We start from the raw sequence: 16,781 nt of genomic DNA on the forward strand, positions 1-16,781 counted from the left end.
GAACCCTTGGACCAAGAATCTTTCAGGGCTTTATATGACATTCAGCAAAATCATATCCGTTAGGAGATGCTTTCCTGCAGCAGATCCAGGTCCGTGTCCCATTTCCGGCTAATACAACACACAATGGGACTACAGATTTCGAAGGAAATAAATTCTTTCCAAGCAGTTGTCGAAACTGTTGAGTCTAGGGAAATATATAGAGATGGATGAGATGTGTCATTCTTAGGGGGATGAGTTATTTAAAGCTAGTCTGGGGTATCCTGTTCTTAAAGGAATGAGATATTTATTAACAGACTTACAAATTCCTGTAATGATTCCAGTGAGAACAATGAAAATTGTAACTGACTAAACTAAAGTTAAGTAAGCTTGGAATTTTCAAAAGCACTCAGTGTTGACCTAACTGTAAGCTCTTCAAAGTCAATGGGAATTTTATGCCTTATGTCAGTAGAAAGAAAATTATTCTGACAGAGAAAGCTTCCGAAATCACACCCTAAATTGATAAATACATACTTTCACTATATTTCTTATATACTCCTAATAGTAGATGTGTATTATCCTAAAGTGAATGGGTTGTTTCAAATGAGTCAGATACTTCTGTTAAGAATAACAGAATTAAAAAAAAAAAAATATCTTAAACCTCTTTATGATAGGGAACATATCTTCTGCATCTTGCAAAGAGCTTATTACACCAAAGCTTTAACATACAACAATTAAAAATAGAAGTCTTTTCAAATTCATTTGTTAGATGCCTGACTATATAGTTAAGTCATTGGATATCATTTATATTCTTAAAATAATGTTCAGGTGTTTACAATGAGCCTTAAGATACTCAGCTGATAGTTAAATCCATAACATATGCCCCACCTGGAAAATATGGCCCTGAAATAGCTGTTTGAAATTAAATTTCCATGTGAAGTTTGCCTATTTTGGGCCTCATCTCCAGCTGGAAGACTAAGATTAATTTCTTTGAGAGTTAACTCTCTCACCCCAGCTGAGCATTGCATCCCAAACTTTTTTTTGTCCTTCTGGTTAGCTGTGATTTTTAGAAAGGCTTGATTGTGCTTGGCCAGTGAGCACTGGGAAATATGTAAGATACAGAGCAAAACCAAAGTGGCTTTAAGGGGAAACTTGTGAGGGAAATCTTAGTCCTCAGAAAGTCAATTGGAGTTTTGCCACCAACTGACATGGGGTCAGGATTTTATCCGTTAACTGCTCTAATGTCTTTACTTTTGATGACTTGCTATCTAAGTCTTTATGATACATTAACGCTAGTTTATTTGTTCTGAAGATATAATGCCTGGTAAAACATAAGATGTAAACCTAGTATAAACCTCCAGGGTGTTTCTGTTCTGTCTTCTTCAGGCATTAAAGGATGTGTCTTTTTGGCTACTGCTCCGCTGGAGCTGAAACTTTCCCAAAACTCACAGCTAAGCAGTTCAGTGTGTGTTGCATGGGACAGCTACAGAATTCCAATTACTGCAATGGTGAGTAGCACTGAGACATGTAATCCTCAAATTTAAGTCATTAAAGAGGCTGTAAATGCCCCCAGCAGCATTCAGAAGATAAAACAAACACATTTAAATATAAATATAAAAAAAGACCTTCAGGTCACAATACTCTCTGTCAGAGGCACTCTCTGTCAGAGGAATTGTTTGGTATTTGTTTAGTGTATCAGAATGATTTGCAAAATGAGAATCACAGCCCTATTTCATTAGGCATTATAAAGTGCTTGCAGAGAGACTCTTGGAAATCAAAGATGTGTATGCTAAGAAAGCTACTGTTGAAAGCACGATAGAGGAGGGACAGAAGCATACAGTGCAGTTCATGTATGTATATGTTTTTGTGTTATACACTAAAGCAAAGATCAGACATCCTGATTTATCCTTTAACCTGCTCATCAACCAGCTAATTTTCTACAGTGTCTGTAGCAGAAATAAGTCTTGAGAAGGGATTTGGGGGAAGATTTAAAGAGGGATTTGAAACGTTTGGCAACTGGTTGGACAAATTTTCCATTACTGACAGTGTGACTTCTAACTCTTGCTTTTACAAGAGGTTCTGATCAGATTTCTTTATTTTTTTTTGAACAAGAAGCACAATTATGGTTTTGAATGCTATATAGGCATGTATTATATAGTGCCACTTGATATTTATGCTGGTCAGTAGTAGTCTGTGAATATGAATTTAAATGAGATTATTATATGTTGTATATGCCACTAAATCCCCACAATGAGACAAGAGCTCCATACGCACTGCACGTAGCTGTACAGATACATGGCTTTAGCTGAGTGGTTAGACATTGTGTTATTTTAATTTAATCACTTCTGTGAAAATTATAAAGTAAACAATAAATCATTTGTCTTTGTTTCTAACATCACAGCATTTTTTTAAAAAAAGGAGAGACTTTTCTCCTGGTTGCAGCTTTTCAACTGAAAATCAGATACCTTGAAGTCATAAGCTATGCAGTGTTGTTGCTTATATCACAGCTTTAGCCAGGATTCTTTGCAGTGCTCTTTCTGGATGAGAGAAATAGAAAAATAACTAAGTTTGTTTAGAAAGCCTTGTGAGCATTTTCCCTATTGTGGGGTATGCTCTTTTTCTTTTGCAGTGTTTCCTTATATTTACTGAATTTGTGTCTTGTGTGATGTGCTGACAGCAGTTGGATTCCTTGATTGTGATTTATTTTAAGATTTTTCACTTACAGCCAGTGAAAGCTGAATTAAACACTTTAGAATCCTAAGTGCATCTTTTTTGTTATCGTTGTTATGGTTTAAGCTGTCTTGTTTCAAATGCCAAAGCCTTGGGGCCTAGGAAAATGTTGCAGATCTTTCAAAACCTGTGTAGTGGGGCCAAGTATAGGGACCAACTTGTGACCAGTAAATGCAGCAATTGCTCCCAGAAGTGTTTGGCATTAGATGCAGAGATATTTTCTCTTCTATGGCTAAAGACACAAAATCAGTCACACTCCAAGCACCCACACTTTGTGCCTTCAGAATGTAACCAGACAAGAGACCCATCACATCATCTGCCTTCTAGACATGTTTCCCCTCTGTTTCCAAACTCACCTTACTCAAAGGCAAACTTTATGGAAGAGGAACCTAATCAGAGGCTTCATTATACGCTCTGCCATAGCAGGCAAGTGAATAAGCAGGGTTCAGAATGGTTTTTTTCAGCTGAAAACCGTATGTGCTGATTGCAACTTTGTTAAATACATAAATAACTGGAACCCTTCCAATCAGAGCCAGCCAAACCTTTTAATCATATACAGAAGTGTTCCTCGTGACATAATTATGCTATCCAGACTCCTTCCCTCATTGGGAAATATTCTGTCAAACAGTAAAATAATTAACATGGATTTTAAAATCGGCATTGACATTCTAATGTCTAATTAGGTAATTGTCATTGGCACAGCAATACCTATTAGGAGCATGCAATTTGTGGAAGGGGTTTTGATGGAACAGACTGCAGGTGCAGATGGTCTAACAGCAGGACTCTTACCCGATGTAAACAAAGGTATTTTAATTAGCCATGTGACCCTGATCATTGTTAAAAGGTAAGGGCTGCGCATTCATCTTCCCACCAGCTACTTCCTGGTCCTTTCAAGGGGAATGTCGAAATATCTTGACCTATGGTAAATTATGTACAGACTTGATTGAAATTCTCTTCAAATCTAATTATTGTTTCACTTGGCTTCTGGCAACATTAGTGCTATATTGCAGTTGGCTCAGAAGTCTTACCTACTTGCCGGGCTATTTTTGGTTTGTAGATCTCAATTGCTAACCTACACAAAGATACCAACTTTTGCTTAGCATACCAGGGAAGACTTGCAAGATGTTGAAGTTTAGTTTTCAGCAAGTGCATGCTGGAAGTACTTAAAAACATGCAGAAGAACCGGAATTCTGTAAAATTATAAAAATCGCTTGCTGGTGAGTTTGCATGTAACTCAGCTCAGATCTTAGCTAAATTAAAATTAATTGGGAAAACAGGAATGAAGAGCAGCTACGAATAACCTTGAAATGAGAAACACAAGAGACCTGGTTGGCTGCCTGTGCTGTTTGCATCAGCTGTGGGAGAAGCACTGCATATGTTAAATGTTCCAGAGCAGAGGCTGCACCTGGTACCTGAAGCAAAACTTCATGGAAACTTTGTGCATTTCTTATTACTGTGAAGTAAACAAATAGCCAAAAAAAGTGAAGGGAAAGCATTTCTGTAATATTTTTTTTCCTGGAGACTTTTTTTTTTGTCTCCATTATTTTACAGTTCTTAATTTAAGAGTATATTTTATTATTACAGTTTGACTTTAATCATGTTTAGTCTTTTTAGCACTTAATCACATAAAAACAAACATACGTGCTTCACTGAAGTGATATAATCCTATTTAATGAATTGGAATTGTTCTTATGAGCAAAAAAATGAAGCATTTGTAGATCTGGGGCCTTAAGCTGTACACTGCTGAGTGCAGGGTCTGTCTCTGTGGTATGTTTTCTGCAGTGTTTAACTCGATGAATTACAGATTACTGATCTACAGAGCTGATATACAATACAGTGAAATAAATATACCTATATACCTTCCCTCTCTGTCTGTTTTTTGGAGCCTGTTGGTGATGTAACAAGGCACAAGCTCTGGCTGACAAAGATCCCAGCTTGGCTATTTAATAAATGTTTGATGAAAGTTTGTTAGGATGAGTCTAGGCCGTTGTGAGAACTGGTTTAAAGTGTGTGTGTCTGTGGTGTTTTTTGTTTTTACATTTGTGAAATTACATTGCTGAAATTGAGAGCAAATGTGGGTAGTACCCTTCCAAATCACTTCTGCAGTCAATATGAAGACAAAAATATAAACTGTAAATATTTTGATTATAAATAATTGTATTACCATAGTTCTTAGAATTCTCAAGCAGTTGAGAAGCATGACAACCCAGCATATACCATTCTTTGAAGACAGTTACAATGGCTGCTCAGGCATATGATTTCTTTAGCGTATCCCAACAAATTGTTTCTCAGTAATTTGATTTGCTACTATTTTTAGGGTGGGAGGATCTTTGAGGTGCTAGAGCGCAGGGTGCTTGGTTATTTCATGAGGGACTGTTTCATGATATGGCTCTATGAATGATGCCAGACAGATTCTCTAATGAAATATGTGGTGGTCTTTTGACTTTGTGTTCAGATCCCTCCAGAGCTGTAAAATGAAGAATCTGTATTCCTGACACAGGTGATATAGAGTATGTGCAATAGTTTTATTTTTTTTTAAGCTATCTAATCCAAACACAGAAACATTTATTGGAAGAATGGTGAAATATAAACTTTTATTATCAGGTGCAGTACCTCTGGGAATACCTTTCGTCTCGAGAATTGCATGGCTTATGTCGCTGCTTTCCAATGAATGTGAATGTTTTACCATTTCTGTCAAGCAAGTGCTATAGAGACCTTATTGTTTGAGTGTGAAATAATGTATACTTGTTAGTTAATGAGTTCAACCACCATGAGATAATCCTCAAGTGACATGATGACCGTCTGTGCTTAAAAATAAATAAATAAAAGCTAGAAAGAATACAAATGATAAACACACGTTGTATCTCTCCTGCTGATGCTGGGGTTTAATTATGGGGGACAATTACCTACCGTAGTCAAAGGATTCGCACATTAATAACATTATATAGGGATAATGTCTTTCTAAGCTGCTATAGCATTTAAAAGCTGGTACTTATGTTGCAATCCAGATTCCGTCTACCCGTCAGTCCTGTCTGGATTATTGCTACATTATGTAATGTGGTCTCATGCATTTTTTTTTACTGTGTAATTAACATGTGGGTCTGACTTATCCAGTCCACTCTAATAAACCATCCTTAATGAGTGAAATATTAATAATGATAGTAATAAATCCTACATGATTTCTGAACTTCTCTGTTACTCTGACTATGACATTTGTGTTTAAGCAACATGAAGGCTCAATTAAACATATATGTATCTAATTCTATTCATGTGCAGTAGTCTTCTGAGAAATTTTCTCTGGTTTTATCCTGGAAAAAACTAACTGCATTGGAAGACAGAGTGAATAGACAAACTTTCTAACTCTGCATTCCCTGCTGCTCCTTAGTCCTGCACTTTCACAGAGGAGAGATACACTAAAACCTGTCAAAACTTAATCTCTTGCATATCCTTCTTAAATATTGCATTTTCTACTCTTCCCACTGTAAAATCTGTTACTGATCTCTCATAGGAATGAGTGAAGGACTTGTGACAATATTACAAAAGCATGGGTAATTAGAAAATCACAGGAATATTGCTGGCTTCCTTTTTTTTTTAAAAATTCTTGCAAAAGGTACTGCTTTTTGTGTCATTTTTAGTGCACCCACTGAATGAGTGAAGTTTATTCTATAAGCAATACATCTTCAGTGGGCATCAATTTTCGGCACAGGAAGGCCAATCAATGGCTTGAATTAATGATAATTGCTAATTTTCAAAAGTTTTGGGGGAAAAAAGTGAGCCATAACTTACTTGTGAAGTAAATTATTTCTAAGAGTCTAGCACTTTCTTCTGCATGTAATATAGGTTACTGTCAGCAAGTGTAGTGTCCCTGTGCTGTGAAGAGTGTTATGGCTCTGTCTAATTTACATGATAACTACTGTGCTTTCTGCTGAAATGAAAGAAGTGGTATTTGTTTGCTTCATGCCTGATTTTTCTTATGTTGATACATTAATAACTCAGTCAGATAATGATACACTGTCATTTCGCTTTACAGCAGATGTTTAGGAGTATCAGGAAACTCTCTTGTTGGCTTATCACAAAGTTAAAGTTGCAAATATAAAAAGAATGTATTGGTTTATAGTTGGAGTAAGAAACATGGCATGGATTGATGCAATTCAGATTGATTCCAAAGGGGATTATTAATTTATGGCGTCTCTAAATTTGGTCTTGGATTTTAGGGGTTCTACTTTTATTACGCATTGGTGCTGGTTATTTTTGATGCCTTTAAAATGTGCCCATTCTCTGCAAATATCAGCATGTAACTTGAGGCAGAGTTTTTAAGAAGAATTTAATTTCCGATTAAAGAAGTTTTCTTCATGAAAACTCACATCAACCTGCATAAAGAAGTCCATGTACTAGCGTAATAACTTCCTAATATAGATACACTTGAATTCAAAGAATGCTAGAGCATGTAATCTCTTTTTACATTAAGTATAGCTTAGGTAATACTTTCTCTTGGGATATAGTTTTTGTTGGTTCTATTATTTTATTTTATTTTTTTTACCAAACCATTTTTAGCCTTCAGAAATGTGCTAGTAAAATATTATATCAATCAACCTGAAACTGAAGGTGGAACAGTGTACCTTTATCCAAATTGCTTTAGTGAATATATGTGTGTTAGCTTTGTACAGCAAGGTTTGTAGGAAGTATCTTTTATTAGAACAAGGAAAATAGCTGGGGGAAAAAAAGGAGATAGTCTGAAAGAGAAACAGAATACTTCTATCAAAGAACATTCTGGAAACAGTTGTTCTAATTTAATTTCATGTTCCTCTATAAGAAAACTTGCAGAAGAGGTGTAGTTAGCACCTGTGGAGCAGAACAGTACTATCGCTGAGGGAGAGGCAATATCCTCAGTGATCTGTGACAGAGGTGGCCAGCAACTGTGGAGCAACAAAAACTGTAAAATCATGATATACCATAGAATGAGTGCTTGTATTGAATTCATCATTTTTTCTAGCTAGTACATACTCCAAGGGCTCTGGGGTGGTGCTGCAGCAGTGATAGGCCCAGGCATCACACCACCTAATTTATCAGTAGCTGCAGACCAGCCTCTCTGAAGGAATGAGAATTACCTCTTTTAATCAAAATACACAGTGTGGATCTTGACCATCAGATAAACTACAACACACTCTTTGAAGAAGAGGCTAGGAACTAAAATTCCTGACCTGACTGGATACCAAGAAGCATGGGCTCAATACATACACTTGATTTATGGCAAGCTATAACTTCCTTCATTAACCTAAATCTCCATTTCATGGGTTATAAACTACCTGCTTCTTTTCTTCTGCTGAGGTAGAACTGTGTTACCATTTCTCTCCTTTCCGTTTCTTTCCCTCCCCTCTTTGCAAACATCCTCTCTGTTTCACTGGTGCTAACTACCTTTTATTTCAGAGATGGTCTTATAAATACTCGTCTTAATTACACTCTAAGCAACTGTTCTCAACTTGTTTTTAGCTTTGAAGTCTGTTGCTTCTATTTCAGACAAGAAATAGAAGAAGACTCGTATGCCCAAAAGCTTGTGTTCTCTCTAACTGCACCAGTTGGTTTAACAAGGGACATTTCCTTTAACTACAAACTTTTCTTGCCTCATTTCCATGTACTTGTGGGCCTCCCTGGATAATCAGGATTGAGAAATTTGAGATGGAGCCATTGCTTTATGACAGGCACTTCCCCACTGGTAACTGGATGTGTCTGATCATTATCAAGCTTCTTCCAGTGTATGTTGACTGTTTGTCGTCACTCCTGTAGCTGCTGTGCAGATTTATGGGATGGCACATACCCTGTTCTGAGGTGCATGTGTATATATAGGATGCTGGAACTGGTGTTTCTCTTGCTTATGAGCATTTATTCTTAATATTGGAAAGATGTACTGTGATTGTTTAATAACTTCTGGGTAGGGTAGGATTTGCTGTATATAGGACATTCACTCTGTACTGTGACGAGTTAGTATAATATTAACACTGCTCATTGAAGGAGATGATCTGTTCCCTGGAGAGTATTCCTAGTGAATAAAGACCATATGCAGGTTGGTGAGCTTGGGTGTCATGATTGCTCTTCTCATTGAAAGTATGATGGTGCCTCAAGGTTTAGGTGTCTATCTTGACTTTTTTAAATGTGTTCTGGATGATTTCTGACTCCATGATGTAGATCTAGAGGTTTTCACTTACAGTGGTTTGTAAGCTGCCATTTTTTATGCTGATCTGATTGTAGATCTGCAATTATATGGGTCTGATACTCTCTAGGAAGTAGATTTTTATAAAATGTATTTTCTTTGGAAGTATTACAGATATACTTTGTTGAAGGAATGATTCCTATTGAATTTCTGGTGGGAACAAAGGGAAGAACAGAAACTTTTAGCCACGTGTGTAATGTTAGTTGCAAACCACAGTTAGTGTAGTTACCTAGAATCTGTCCTTTGTGCTGGGCTATGAAACAGTTGAGGTACTACATGACCATTTCAGTGCTAGTTTCCCAGGGTTAGACAAAGTCAGTTTGTGAAGCTAACATGGATGGGTTTAATATGTTTGGGTTCGAAGTCTGATGGTGAGATGTCACCTTCTAGATGCTCAGGAGAGTCTGTGGTGGTAGGGAGGTAGATAGAGGATGAAGTCACTGAGAAAAACAGCTGTATGTAAAGCTGTGGGATGTTTTTGTGAATTTTGCTACCTTCTCAGCAAGGATATCATAGGTGCCTGTTGGTCTCCAGACCTTCCTTGATTATGCATCATGAGACTGTTGTGACAAGTTTGAGGGATGAGAATGAGAAATTAAAATACCAGCTTTTCTAGCACTTGTCAGGAATTGGATCCAATGGTATAGATCTGAGCTCTTAAATGAATAAGGGACTGTAAAGTCTTTGTAAAGTTCCTTGCAGTAGGTAGTGTCTGCTGGTCTTACTCATGTAGTCTTAGCAGGTTAGCATGTTGGTAGCCTTATCTTTGCCTGCTCTTTCCCTGAATTATAAGGATCCTAGAAACTTTAATAGCTTTGTTAGTGGCTGATTCTGTTCATTAACGTTTTATTCTGTTTGTGTTTTGTAGCAGTTGAGGTAGTGATGAATGTGGGAAAGGGAAGAAATGTCCAGAAGTTTTTTCATCTTGGCTATGAAAGAAGTCTTGATATATGGTTGGTTTAAAGAAAAAAAAATCCTTTAATGTCCCATATATTTGTGGGTTTTGGGGTAGCTTCTCTGCAGAAGTGTACATCTACGGAGATGTTTATTTGTTATTAATGTAACAGCTATAACAGCCTAGTGCCAGATGTTGAGAAGGATCTCTATGGTCATGGACATTGCAGCTTTGGATGAGGTTGTGGTGTCTTACTAGGTCTGATGGTTTCTGTGGTTTATTCTGTGTACTCTTTCTATGGTGGTAGGTAAAACAGTAGCAGAAATTGTTGATGTGTTTCTTATCTTAATACTGTGATTAAATTTAAATGACTGGAGATCGGTTAATTGTGCACATACATAACTAACTTATCTACTACAGTAATACTTGAGGATTTGCCAAGGTTGGGGCTCTGTGGTTCTTGGCCAAGCAGCATATAACCCATTCCCGAAAGAAACATTGCTCTGATCTCTCCTATCCTTGTTCCTCAATATTGTCTCTCTAGTTTTTACACCCACTTTGTGGATATAGACCTAAATTAAAATGAGAACTTTTCAGGGAATGGCTTGTTTATTACTTTGGGTTACAATGCTTACTGCGGTGAAAATTCTGCTTGCTGCGATCTCTGAGGACACCGTGAATACAAACAATAACAGTACTGAATCATGGAAAGTTGCGCTTTCATCTATTTGATATTTACATTCTTTATGAGGGAGAGACTCGGCCGTGTTCATACTTTTGCATTGTGTGTGAACACGCTTTTGCTGGAGTTCTGGCATGTTCACTTGATGTCTTGCTGCTTGCATTGCCTCCTGCTCTTACACTGCTCTGATGAGCTCTGCAACAGTTCATATCTACCGTAGAGTGAAGAAAAGGATACTAAGCTCAGAGAAAGCAGAGAAATATGGACTGAAGGTGAAGCTGTCATGGACCCCGAGAGTAAATCCACTTGCCTTATTCCTGTCTTGGTCCTACCAGGGGAGCAAACTTGCCTGGAAGTGATGGGGACCATGATGCAGCCCCTAGTCCCATCCCACTGGCACCTGCTCTGAGAGACAGGTGAGGTGTGCCAGTTTTGCCCTGCTTTCCTTTATGAAGGTGTTTGTGCTCACACATGAGAGTATCTTTCAAAAACTTTTTCTCAAATTCCTGTATAAAGAAGAGAAAAACCGAAACAGCCCAGACTCCTTTCCAAAGACACCTGTGTAATATATATACATATGAAATATGTGTATTTAATTTATGAAACAAAAAGAAAATGTTTTCATCCAATCTGTGGACCTCACAGACTCCTCTTCTCCCTTCTCTCGTCTTTTGCTTGCTTTATGATCATGAAAACACATGCAGGAAGAATCTCCATGGATTTGGGGTAGGAGAGTTTTTGGTTTTGTCTCCCTGAAAGGGACTATTTTCTTACATAATTGTGTGGGCACACAGCCATAAGGGAAGGGCCTTCAATTTTAATTTTTTTTTCAGGTTTAGCACTGGTTCATGTCCCACCTATCTAATCTGTATATTTACATTTGTTTTGCTTCTCAATATTCTGTTATGCTGTATGTACAGCTAGGTATACACAGGCAAAAACAACACTGGTCCACAAAGCGAGCCGTGGGTCTTTGTAACAAACACAGAGGAAATTCCTGGGACATTCAACAGTCAAAATCATTCAAATTACCAAATGTAGCATCATAAACATGTAATTACAGGACCAAAATGCCAAATTTTCAGTCCTCTTCTGATTAGTTGTTGGAACAATGAGTTATCACAAGATTGCTACTTGTTAATATTGGCAAATCAACAGCTGCTATTCTTTGGTATAATAATATCACTCAATTCTGTGATTGTCATGTATCTAGTTTTACATCAGAAATGATTATGCCCATTAGGATTAAAGTCATTATACAGTAGGATTAGAATGGAGCATGAATTTTGATAATGACAGTGTTAGTGTCACTATAGATTTCAAATTATATTAATTTCTGTCAATATGCAAAAATACATGAGAAAATCTTTTCACACTAGAAAACATTTTCACAGGGACTGGGGCATGTGTTTGTTTCCTGGTAATAGTATTCAGATGATATCCAGGCTATAAATGAAATAGGATTGTATAATTTACTGTCTGCTCATAATAAGAATATGCACTCTGTCGTCAAAAATTCAAGCATTGTAGAAATGATCCCATCTTTGAGCAAATGTTGCAATTACTTCAAGCTGTTGAAACTCTGCTTCCTTTGAACAGAAGTGTCCAGAGCAAATACTGTAACAATGAATCTTTTTATCATTCTGCAATCCCATTTGTGATAAGAGGAATTCCTTGGGGATTACTTTAAATTCTGTACATTAGCAGCAGTTCCGTGGGTTAAATCAGATAAAACAGGCTCTTATCAGATTATTAGTCACATTAGGCAATTACATTCTTATCTCTTAGAAATAATTCGTGCAGCCTTGGTGCTTATTTCTCCTCATTAGAAGAGGCTAATTCCTGATTAAGATCTTTTGCCTTCCGTACAATAAACCTTTATATTGGATTTGCCACATAAATTGAAAAATACCTTGCGGCAGAGAGGGACAGCTGCACTTCCCTTTTAAAAATATACCTCGCTTATCATTTAAACATCAGCCATGCACGCTTGCTGCCTGAAGTTTGGGATCGAAGAAGACAGGCACTGTAGCTTTTCACCAGCATCAAAGTTAGGGGCCTCCAAGACAGCATGGTTTTATGGGGCAGGGAAAGTAAATATGTTTTCATTTAGCTTTATGGAGTTTGGTTTAAATTGCATGAAAATTAGAGTAAGGGAAGGATGTTTCACACACCATTTGCATAATGGCTGTAAATATATTGCCCTGTGAGCAAGCCCACCTGTGGGATGCCTTCACAGTGAGCATCCAGTGCAGTGTAGTTCAGGGATGTTCACTCAGGGATAGACCCTAATCCCTGATATGTATTGCTCTTTTCGAAAGTTTTCTGCAAACATGGTATCACATGTATGGAGCCATGGTTGCTGGCAGGTATGTCTCAAATGCAGGCTTGTGTTTACTGTAGAAACTGGATCAAAGTTGTTGTGCTCTTTCATGTAATTAACTCAACCCAAAAGAAATATCCAATTGAGTGATTTACTTAAGATAAGCAAGGCACTTGGGAAATGTAAATACTTCAGTGGAAGAGATGCATGGGAAAACATGAGTGTCAAATTGCTCCACAGGTCTGTCATGCTTCCATTTCTGACATTTGTGTCAGAAGCTGCTTGCTGAAACAGATACCTCCCACTTCCCACCCTTTCAGGAGCATTTGCTTTTGCAATTGTTCCATACTATATCATTGCTACTGCTCTTCCTTGTGCACCATCATGTGTAAATCTGTGTTTTACACTTGGAGGCCTCAGCCCATGTATGTGCATGCTTGTGTGAGAAATGAGTACAGTCAGTATTTCTTCATTATTTTTGTAAAGGATTACCAAAAATGTTCCCCTCATTAGAAATGAGATGATGGGAAGTTTTCAAAGACAAAAATGTCAAACACCTAATTCCTATTAAAAATAAATGGGAATTAAGTCTCTGCCAATTAGGCCTGTGAAAATCTTTCTGGTGGTCTTCAGGGTTGAACCAAATTACATTGAAAACCAGATGGGAATGTGTTATGGATGAAGTGATTGCTTGAGACAAAGCGTTGCCTGTTAGAGGTGGTCCTGAGTGAAATTTTCAATGTCTGTCTGTACATATCCAAGAGATGTCATATTAAGAGCCTATTTACAGAGCACCTTCAGTAAAATGTTCAGTGCACTGGCTGCACAAATATTGCTATGTGTGTTGCTTCCATTTAGTTTTTGTATTTTGCAAGTGATGTTAAAAATTCATGCCTACAGTCATCGTGTTTGGATATGTATCCACTGGATTGCATAGGAAAGGCTAATAGTTACTTAACTTATTCATAGAGCTCCTAAAGACAGTCCTGTGGCAAAATTTGAACCTTCAGGGTTCTAGCCTTTGAAAATAGGAAAGGAAAGCTCTATTAGATTAAGAGACTGATGACCTGTGAAAGAGGTTAGAGCAGTTTCTTTCACAAATTACAGGACAAGGGTGAGATGTTACACAGGTGTGCAGGTGCCCTCCTGGGCAAATCAGGGCAAGGACTTGAACTTGAACTTTGTCATGCAGTGACCAGAGAGTATTGAACCCTCCTTTCTCTTTGCCCAAAGTCCTGTTAAAGCCATCCTCAGGAAATGTTCCCACTTCAACCGAGTTTCTTCAGGCAGAAATATTTGACTTAGTCCCTGTTGTGTGGTGCCACACACCCAGAAGCTCTGAAAAAGATGCTGCACAGATAATTTCCATGATAGTCTGTACACAAAATTATGTTGTCTAATAAATTGGAAGTTAGAAAAAGGAGATCTCTGAGGTATATAGATTAAATGATTTACCCAAATCTTGGGAAATTTGGGGTATAGCTGAAAAACTGAGCCCACATCTGCTACTCCCAATTTTGCACTTCAGATCTGCTCCTGGCTGTGATCTGCCAGTGTCTCAACACTGTGGTTTGGGCCAACACAATTAAAGGTCTGTGGCAATTGTGTACCTCAAGTGACGGAGGCTGAAACCTCTGAGCCTAGGTGGCTTTCAGTCTGCCTGGTTCCTTAATCCCCAGCTATGAAGTAGAAGAGGGCTGGGGTCCTGGGTCTGCTCCATGCAATTCCCAGTCGGCCAGGCAGTGAATAACTCTAATATTAAGGTACTGATGAAGTGCATATAAAACTATTTCTTAAACTGCTGTAGGAGAAAAAAGGTTTATGCTGGTAGGGTCTTGGAGATCAGAAGTTTCCACAAGTGGAAGCTGATTTCCTGTTGTCTAATCTGCACTCGAAACACAATAATAAAAAAATGATCAGTGGAACACTAGGTCTTGTTTCTTGACAGTTATACTTCTACTTCTCTGGGTAAACTTGATTGCTCACTGACTTTTGTTTTGCTGTAAAATCGATAAATAGATTCTGCTTGTGGAATACTTTTTTTGTCATTATTACTGTTGTTGAGCCTTTTACTCTGGCTTGGCTCCATTTATGAGGAAAGTTTGGTGGAGCAAAACCAGCTTGACAGGGTAAGAGGGTCTTGAGCAAGTTCCTCTGCTGAAGATAAACTCTTGGCTCTTACTCAAGAGTCAGGTGTGAAATGTTAGATTGCCTAAGGTGTGATAGAGTAGATTCTTTTTCCTTTAATAATAACTGCATCATTTTTCTCCGCTGTAGTATTTCACAAGTTCTGTTTCCCTGTCCATTTAAGAAATGTGATGTGGATAACTGAACTATGTGAGTTCGTTAATCTTCTTCAGCTTCTAATAGATCAGCATTGGCCAATAAACTGCAAACATCACTCTGACTAGGGCTGACAAAAAAAGAAAGAAAGTATCTTCAAAAGCTCTGATGGATTTTATTTTTCCTTTTTTTAACTAGAAGAAAAAAATTCAGAGAGCTGCTACTTTCCTGGAAAGCCTGTAAGTTTCACTGGAAAAATCCCAAGCCAAAACATTTCAATAGGAAATGCACATATTTCTGTTTGGGTTTTCTCTCCTACCTCCCCCATTCTCAAGTTGCTAGACTCAAATTGTTCTTTTATATATATCTAAAAATGAAGTTTCCTATCAGTGAATGCTGTTAGCTTCTGTGCAAGCATTCTTAGAGGTGTTAGATGTTGATTGCTAGAGCTCACATTAGCAGCTGTCTCAGGGTAGCAAGGAGCTAAATTAATGTGGCCATAAATTTGGAACAGTTGTGAACTCCATTTCTTCTTCTCCTCATCTAGAGTTAGAAGTCTTTTCTCTTCTAAGTACGGGTATTTTTAAAATGTGCTTAATAAAATTATTTTTTTCCCTGGCCTTTTCTCAAGGTTTGATGCTGAATGAAAAACGGGCAGCTCTCTAGGAACAGTACATCGTAATGGTTGCTTTGCTGCAGAGGGATTTGTGAATTTTATGCTTGTGGTTACTTGGTTTTAACAAAGTTGGTCTCTCTGGGACCAGCAATTGTAGTGTAAGCATAATGGGCACTTGTGACACAAAGAGAATTTATGACAAGAGTAACAACTTGCTTATGGTTCTTGTAATAGCCTATGAGATCGTATACCATGACCTGCCTTTGAAATCACATCAGATGTGGACTCAACTCTAAAATATACAGCTTACAGTGACCATAACTTCTACTTCTCCCTACAGCATTACATGGGAGAGAGAGAGAGAGAGAGAGAGAGAGAGGTGGACCATGCTTTCTGAACATTGATTTAATATTACAACCTGTGCATCCAGAAGCAGCTGGCTAATTTCCAAGCTCTTTCTGTGGGATGGAAATAGTTGCTTCTCATTACCTTGAGTCTATCCCATGACCAGAGACAAAAAGACAACAAATAAGAAGCCCTGTTAAGGTACTAGCTAAGCTGTTAAGAACCATATTTGTCGTAGTGACTAGACAATCACTCCAGGGAAAGTTGTCCACTGAGTCCAATTTCCATTCTTTGTGATCCTAATATACAGATTTTCCTTCTGTTTCTCATTCCTATCCACAAGATCATTGCCTGTTAATCATTAAATGAGGTCTGTGTATTCCCTGCAATTCTTCACTCTTGGAAAAATTGTTGCCACATGGAATGTTTCCAAAGCTTTAATTTCCCCAAGGATTGCCAAAATATAACTTAATAAGAAAACAGAAATATAACAATATTTTGCTTTCCCTTTCAATCTAATTCTTTGTTGTTGTTGTTTTTAAATCTAGAATTTTTAGTCCCGAGTCTCTCAACACATGCAGAAATAATTGCCAAAATGTAAATTTGCCAGAGTAGAGTGAGAACGGCATAAATTCAGTGGCGGACCACAGTGATCCACAACAATCTGTGAACTAGCTCGCAGGGGTGTTGAAAATCCTGGAGAAATGAAAGTTTATAATCAAT

The 16,781-nt window shown here is 37.7% G+C and overlaps 1 long non-coding RNA gene across 1 annotated transcript in view; it reads left to right on the forward strand.

The window, feature by feature from the left end:
- Window positions 1-1,366: 1,366 nt before the first annotated feature.
- LOC135417620 (uncharacterized) overlaps window positions 1,367-16,781 on the forward strand; it is an 85,719-nt gene continuing 70,304 nt past the window's right edge. The window contains exon 1 of the long non-coding RNA XR_010432143.1: window positions 1,367-1,484. This is a non-coding gene — a long non-coding RNA (uncharacterized LOC135417620). The remainder of the gene's footprint in view (window positions 1,485-16,781) is intronic.

This window comes from Pseudopipra pipra, chromosome 7 (assembly GCF_036250125.1).
Source record: "Pseudopipra pipra isolate bDixPip1 chromosome 7, bDixPip1.hap1, whole genome shotgun sequence".
NCBI lineage: Eukaryota > Metazoa > Chordata > Aves > Passeriformes > Pipridae > Pseudopipra > Pseudopipra pipra.